At 39.0% G+C, this 7,512-nt stretch overlaps 1 protein-coding gene across 2 annotated transcripts in view; it reads right to left on the bottom strand.

The window, feature by feature from the left end:
* Window positions 1-7,085, bottom strand: part of MYO9A (myosin IXA) — a 317,277-nt gene extending 310,192 nt beyond the window's left edge. Inside the window, exon 1 of one of the 2 annotated variants that reach the window (XM_019533260.1) lies at window positions 6,575-7,085. The gene's annotated coding sequence lies outside the window, so the exon portion shown is untranslated. The remainder of the gene's footprint in view (window positions 1-6,574) is intronic. The other variant, XM_019533261.1, reaches the window with a different exon arrangement.
* Window positions 7,086-7,512: the final 427 nt, after the last annotated feature.

Genomic DNA, 7,512 nt, shown 5'->3' on the forward strand with positions numbered 1-7,512 from the left:
ACTGCAGCTGCCCAGCCGTGCCTGCCTCTCCCCAGCCAATCCGAATCTTTTCTGAATCAATTTAGAAGCTTCAGATTCGATTTGGACCTTATAATGGGTGTCCCAATTTGATTTGGATTCAGAGATTTGGCTGCCGAATCGGGCCAAATCTCCTCCAAATTCAGTTGGTGACCAAAGCTTTGCACAGCCCTAATGATAATACAGAAAATTGTCATTTTCGAAGTGACCACAAGTAAACCACAACAATAGGAATATCAGTGGCTGTCAGGGAGCAGCAACTGCAAGTTTTTAGACTGCTAGGACCTCTGTGGGCCAGATGGCATGGCTCGGCAGGCCTCGGGTTTAAGCATGCCAGATAAAAACTGTTTCTTCTACCATAGGTAGTCTCAGTTATTTTTCGGTCCCCTAACCTGTATAAAATATGGGGATTTAACCAATTTTTTTAAAAGTGTACTATGCTCTATGGAAATGTATGTCGCACTAAGACAATTACCCCATTTTCCTTATTATGGATTTGCCAATGTATGCTTTTTAATCTACACCTTCAAAAGAGATTTTGGTTTTACCTTGTAAATTGCCTTTCAGAGATTGAAGCAGACTTCCCAGCAGTACTCTTCATTATATTATGGCACCAGCATCTGCCTTATAATTGATTTAGGATTTCAACCCAGCTTTTCCTCTTAATATTCCCAGAGGAACTTTCCTAAGCCTGACAGTTTACTAGGTTTTAGACCGAGATTCATCTTTCTTTCATCAACCTGGAACCAGGAAGTAATACTCCAAGTAAACACTGGGTTGACAGAAGGAGAAGTGAGATTTGGGAGATGAGCTGCCTTTCTTGGATAACAGCTACCTAAGTGCTGTGTCCAGAGAGCCAGATCCCCTGATATGCATGAAGTAATTATCAGATAAATAGCAGCAGACTTTTCTAGCCACACCTTTAAGATCATAGAAGAGTATAGCTGGAAGGAACCTCCAGAAGTCATCTAGTTTTAAAGCCTACAAAAGCAGGATCACCTTTGTCTAAATTATTCTACACAACTTGGTGCCTTGCCTGTTAAAAACTTCAGGAGCAACCCTCATACACAACTACCAGGCATAATGCCTGAAACATCAAAAATCTCCTTTAACTTGCCACAGGTGAAGCAGGGGGATGAGGGTACTGCCGATATCCTGCTATCATAAGGACAGGAAAAAGGCAAAAATCCCCATAATCCCCGCCAATATGACCACATGACATTCCTTCCTGGTTCCAAATTTGGTGGTCTGACCTTGAGAACCCTTTAGCCAGGAAGCTAGCAGGACTATTACCATACCCGAACTGGCAGTGGCTAACAGCCAACACTTCTGAAGAAGGCAAAAAAACCCCCAAGATGCTAGTAGCAAACTTAAGGGAAAAATTCCTTCCTGGCCTCACACGGGGTGCCTACACACATGCAGTGAGGCTGCTCTGATGTGCTATACTTACAGACTCAATTAATCAAGTCTGCTGGAACGTGGTAATTACTGTGCTCCAGCAGACTCTAATGTCACATGTATTGGCATCCACCACACTGAAAAGGGCAGCGGGGCGCTTTAACTAGAGCTAGTTTGATGAGCTTTAAAGTACCCCCGCCACCATTTTTCAGCGCAGGAATGCTGATACATATGACACTCCAGGCGCTTGAATTAAAAGCAGCTCTCAGAGCCGCTTTAATTAAATCCCTCCCCCCACTGCTGGAGCGTGCATATAAATCCCTATAGTGACCATATTTAGATTAGGAAAAAGGCTGAGGTAGCAGAATATAGCCCTTTTCTTTTCTAGGTTTTATAGTATCTGCACTATGGCACTAGATGCCTAGGCATCTTTGTGGAAGGTGGAAGATAATGAAAAGGCCTGATCACTACACAACTCCTTGTCTATAGAAAGTGGACATGATCTACAACAGAATTAAAGTACACCACAGTGGCTCCTGCTACACACTTCACATTATGCACTTAACTGGCTAATCGCACAATAAATTTAGACTGGCTTCACATCCAAAGTAGCTATCACATTATAAAAATGTTATCTAGCTATAAAGAGTGCCAACCATCTATAAAGGCAGTGTTTGAAAATGTTTAAACAACCCTACAGCTGGTTTCTACCCAGCTTTAATCTGAACATGGAGCAGGGCCCATTGTCCAAGTACTGTACCAGTTTAAAACCTAGCCTAGTCATTTTAAAAATGAAAACCAATTGAGGGTATGCGTAAGCACAATGGCACGATACTTTCTATTTTCCAAATCTAACACAATACTTACTAAAATCTGCAGCAAATACATTTTTGCCACATTAATTCCTCTCAGACACTTCAGCATTGTCTCTTGATAAAGTGTTCCACTAGAATACAACAGTCCCATTTATGATGTGAACAAATGGCCAAAATATGTGACATTTAAAGCTATACCAGCAAGAACAACTTATTAGTCATTTTGGTTTACTAAGAACTTAGAGAATTGTGTATATTCAGGAATACATACAAAAGCTGAAATTCCACTAGGGAATTTGGGTGATATCAATCCTTAAAAGTGATAAAATGGTTAGTGACATAAGCAACGTCACCAGAACACTCAATGGACCTGTTCATTCCTACTTTCAGTGTGATATTTGTTTGCTGGTTGAATTTGGTTCTAATATATACACATTACTTGAACACCTTCCTTTAAAATACAAAAATGTATCTACACAGCATCTCTCTACTCTTTGTTGTTATTCCAACTAAACTTACTTGCTCCAATTTAAAAACTTACTCCACGCTGCTTTCCAACACAGCTTTGAGTTGACATGGTGTTAGCTTCCATGGTATATCTGAACTTGATTCTAAACCTGGAGATAACACAGAATGAAAACATGGCAAAGCAACAGCCTAATAACTGACTGGAAATATGCATCCATATGGGAAAGAACAGGTATGATTTCAAGGTGATTAAAAAGAACGGACATTTAGGCCATTACCTGGTGTGTGATGGTTGAGGCAGGCATTACAAGAAGATAAAAAGCACGATGCTGCAGTTAATGGCAGTTGAATACCATGCTAAATTTGTTCCATTTTACCCCTGCTTCTGAATCAGAGCTCCTGTGAGATACTGTCAACCACAAACCACCTTTAAAAAAAGGAGAGCCACACTTTCTGGGTACAAAATTTGAAACACATCAGCGGATCAGAAGCACTTAACATTCACTACCAAAGTCGGCGGGAACTCTGTTCCAAGTACCATAAAACAGTAAGTATACTGAAAAATCAGGCACCTTAAAGCAGTGAACACTTCTGACAATTTAGCATTTGTCGTTGTACTTCTGAGTTCGCCTACATAAAACAGAGGACCCCATCACCATACAAAGGCATTCTGAAAATGAATGCATTTGTTTTTGAAAAACTAAACTATAAGGGTAATGGTAGAGGAAAATGCTATTGGGGGAGGGAAAAAAAATCTGTATTCCATGCAGGGTTTGAACAAGCAAGGCAAAGTGAAATACTGAAAAGCAGCTGAATGACGACTGTCCATCTTGGGCACAAAATTCGGCAAAGTTTCTGTGGCCAAAAAAGTATGCAGTCACGCCATTCAAGACTGTATCAAATAATCTGTGCCCAGAGGGCTGAAGTAAATTTGCATGGTCACCCTCTGACTTTATCAAGCACTGGACCTTACAAACTTGAATATTCTTTTAACATAGTGTTTTTTTTCCTTTTTTTAAATATGAGTGTAATAGATATTTATCTTTGTGTCCCACTCCAATCCAGACTTAAATAAATATTCAAACTGAAGTGGAAGAGGGGGTCCTTGTATAAAAAGTGAACAATTGAGACCTCTGATTAAGCTTTAAAAAAATGACATAATGATAGCTAACCAAACTGAGTCCTGTGAATGACTCCATTCTTCCTGCTGATGACTTCAACTTAGATAATGGTGGAAGCTATTGATATTTATAATTTTCATGTTAAAGACACCTCTATATTCTTTTCTCTTATTCTCCTCTCCAGTGGAAGTAAATAAAGCTGTTAAAATTTCACAGTATTTCAGAAAAAACTAATGGCTTTGTGAACGAAGCTATAATATATCCAGAAAATATTTGCTTTCTAATGGTTTCCATTAATCACACTTCAAAAATATTTCTGACTCAGTGATAAAATTAGTAATCTAGAAAGCGTTCTCTCACTCTATTGTATCTTATGAAATGCATTTCAATGGTCATTTTATTTTCAGAATTGTGGGCAACAGACAAAAAAATCCAATGTGCTACTTAAGTATTTTGAAAAAAGCCTTAAACATTTAGGGCTCCTATACACATGCAGGGTGCTAGCTCCCATGTACTAGAAATCCAGTGCATTGGAGCAGACAGAATTAATTGAGTCTGCTGCAGCACGGAAATAAATGCGCTCCAGGAGACTCTGGCGTCATGTGTGTCAGTGTCCCCATGCCGAAAATGGGGGCGGGGCGCTTTGAACTAAAGCTCGTTCAATGAGCTTTAGCTCAAAGCGCCCCACCGCCATTTTTTCAGTGTAGAGGACACCGATACATGCGACACTCAGGCATTTTTTAAAAGCACTCGCTAATCAAGCTCGCCCCCACCCCCCCAGGCCATGTGTAAATATGCCCATAATGTTATACTTGTAATACTGGCATTGTACCATGTATAAAAGTCAATGAAGTATTGACTTAACTGAACCTTAATTTTCCTTATTTCTAACTAACTGAATTGCTACTGATAAATAACATAGCATCTGCCTTCTCATAATATAGTGCATTTCTCAATCATCTTCCAAGTGAAGGAGGTCTCACAAAGGGCATGTTCTCCACTGAGTTGTTCCAGAAACTTTCAAAACCGCCTTTGACAATTCCTGTGCTTAATCTCTTTAGCTCAGATAAGCACATATTTAATCAAAATGGACTGGTTAAAGTTAAAGTGCTTTGAACCTTCAGAGCATCTGTAAATACCTTGCTGAATCGGGGCCTTCAAAAAAGATGTTTAAAAACAAAAACAAACAGCTACCAGGTAAATATTGTACTTGGGCAGACCAGTGCCTCCAAATATCACAGGACCTCGGCCTGAGGATGGGAAAGAACATAGCAGGCGTTCTGCAAGAGACAGCAAAAGGTAATCTCTGTTTTAGAGCTCAGAATCATGGGAGATTAGAGATGGTACCCCTGTTCTACCGAGCTCAACAACTCTGGCGAACAAAGGTAAGGCGAATAAATCCATCCTTACTTTCTGATTCAGCCCTACAGATCCAGTGGAAAATGAAATAATTCTGACTTGATAAACTGGGTAGAAAGTTGAGTGGATGACGTATGGTATTGTACTGTTTGCCCATAAACTTCATTGCTTCTTTAAATGTTGTCTAAGATCAAGTACTGAATTAGTAAAATGAAAACTATAGGTTTCTGGAGACCGAAGATTATCATCGGGTTTATAAAAGTGAAATGTGCTGATGCAAGACAGCTAAGGATAATTGTTTAATTACTTTATAAAAGCACTTAAAGGCAGGTAAAAGTAAGGATTGCTTTCTAGAAACCATGTATTTTCATACAATAAAGATATGTATAGAACAGGTTTTTATTTGTTCTAACTTCCCCACCATAACCAGTATCTTTGCATTAATCTCTTTACTTGTGAAAATTCTACATATAAAGACACCACTGCGTAGGCATTCAACTTCAAAACAGAGAGGAAACTACAGAACTCCTCGACTTAGTCTGTAATGCAGTCCACAAGTAACTCATGATAATCAATAACGCAACTAATCAGGCAACACTACAACTGACAAAACCAATGTTACAGTTCTTTAGAACAATTACTACACAGAATTTACATGAAAAGATTAGAAAATATTTTCTATAAATCAGGTCAGCTAATCTCGTGATGGTTCCAAATGTTTTAGCAATTGTCTTAGCAGTAACTGACAAATTATCCAAAGGGACACAGCAGTACTTGGACTACATCAAACTTAAATGTGCATTTAGGTGATTGCTGGAAAGCATCAAACAATTCCACTGCAAAGCAGGTGCTCTGTCACTTACCTTCATGTTACATGAAGTTATGGATTATAACCAGCAATGACAAGGGTGACGTTCAAAGCTCTCTAAAGTTTCTTAACAGAATCTTTTTCTACAAATATTATCAGATCTCCAAAAAATAGAAAATGTTAGCATTTCCACCTCTCAGGAGTCTATTGTATGAGGAAGCATATGTTGCTCTCCCTGAAGTTCCAGCTCCTGATTACATCAATGCATGCAAATATCACCTTATTTAAAAAATAAATTCCTAGCCTGAATTGCTTTGGAGAATAGTATGAACATACATACCCTGAAGACCACAGAAGCAAAAATAAATCATTTTTTTGCTTTAAATCATCATTTTTAAGGTAATTATGATTTTTACTCCTCATTCATTACTGCTGATCATTTGGGATCGGCAATACTGACAGTCTTTCTATGAGACTTTAAATGGCTTGCTCTTTGAAATATTTTTCTGCTATATTTGTCTTCCTGTTCTCTGAGTGCTATTAACATCTGACTCTTAATCAAATCATTAACAAATTCATACACTTACAGTTCCCCAAACCTTCTGTGTCTCATTCATTTCCCACAGTCTTCGGTATCCAGCCAAATTCCCTTCAGGCTCATTACTGAAACTGCTAATATTTTCCTCGTGGACTTGCAGATACTGATAGCCTTTAGCGTGAAAAAGCTAGATCAGCAAACTCCAGCAGCAGTTCGGTATAAAGCATTTCTTCTTTTCAGCTTCCTTGCAAATGCCAGTTCCGAGCTGCGTCTCTGCTGCTATGACACATCTCATTTCCAGAAGACGCACCAACTCAGCTACAGCACAAACCGGCTTGTTTTAGAGTCCCTCAACTCTTTGTACAGATTTCGACATCTGCACATTACAATTGAAGGCAGCTCTCAATTAACTGTAAAATGAACATGCATTTTGTCCCACTCTCTGCCACTTTCTGCTCTCTCCTGCTTTCAGTCCAGTCTGAAATGGGAAGGCGAAACAATCGTTCCACAAAACAGTGTCAAAGAAAAGAATCTGAAAGTCAAATCAGCCCTCAGCAGCATGTTCCGCTAAATAACTGTGGTCTCGTCGGAAAGACGCAGCTGCTCAAGGCTGGAATCTCATTAAAAAGGAGAAGGAGATGACATCATGCACTATCCCTTTTTCTTACACAAGACCCTCCTACTTCACTGGAGCTCAATACTGTAAACCGTTCAATGTATTTCTATATAGCTGACAGCGTGCAACTAAAGTAAGAATTATAGCAAATTGTTTCACAAGAAACAACAGATTGATGCAGTTACATTTTTGGGCATTAAGTGAATCGGAACAGTCTCCTTTGCACTCACTAACGTGGGAAGAATTTTCTGCAAAAAAAAATGTAGGCTATTTGTGTAGGCTTCTTGTTAAGCAGCCTAACAAAGCCTTCACTTACCCACTTTTAATTTGCATATCTATTCTTTTTTTTTTTTGTTTTAAGGCACTTTTCC

This window comes from Crocodylus porosus, unplaced genomic scaffold (assembly GCF_001723895.1).
Source record: "Crocodylus porosus isolate Cpor-Errol unplaced genomic scaffold, CroPor_comp1, whole genome shotgun sequence".
NCBI classification, from domain to species: Eukaryota; Metazoa; Chordata; order Crocodylia; family Crocodylidae; genus Crocodylus; species Crocodylus porosus.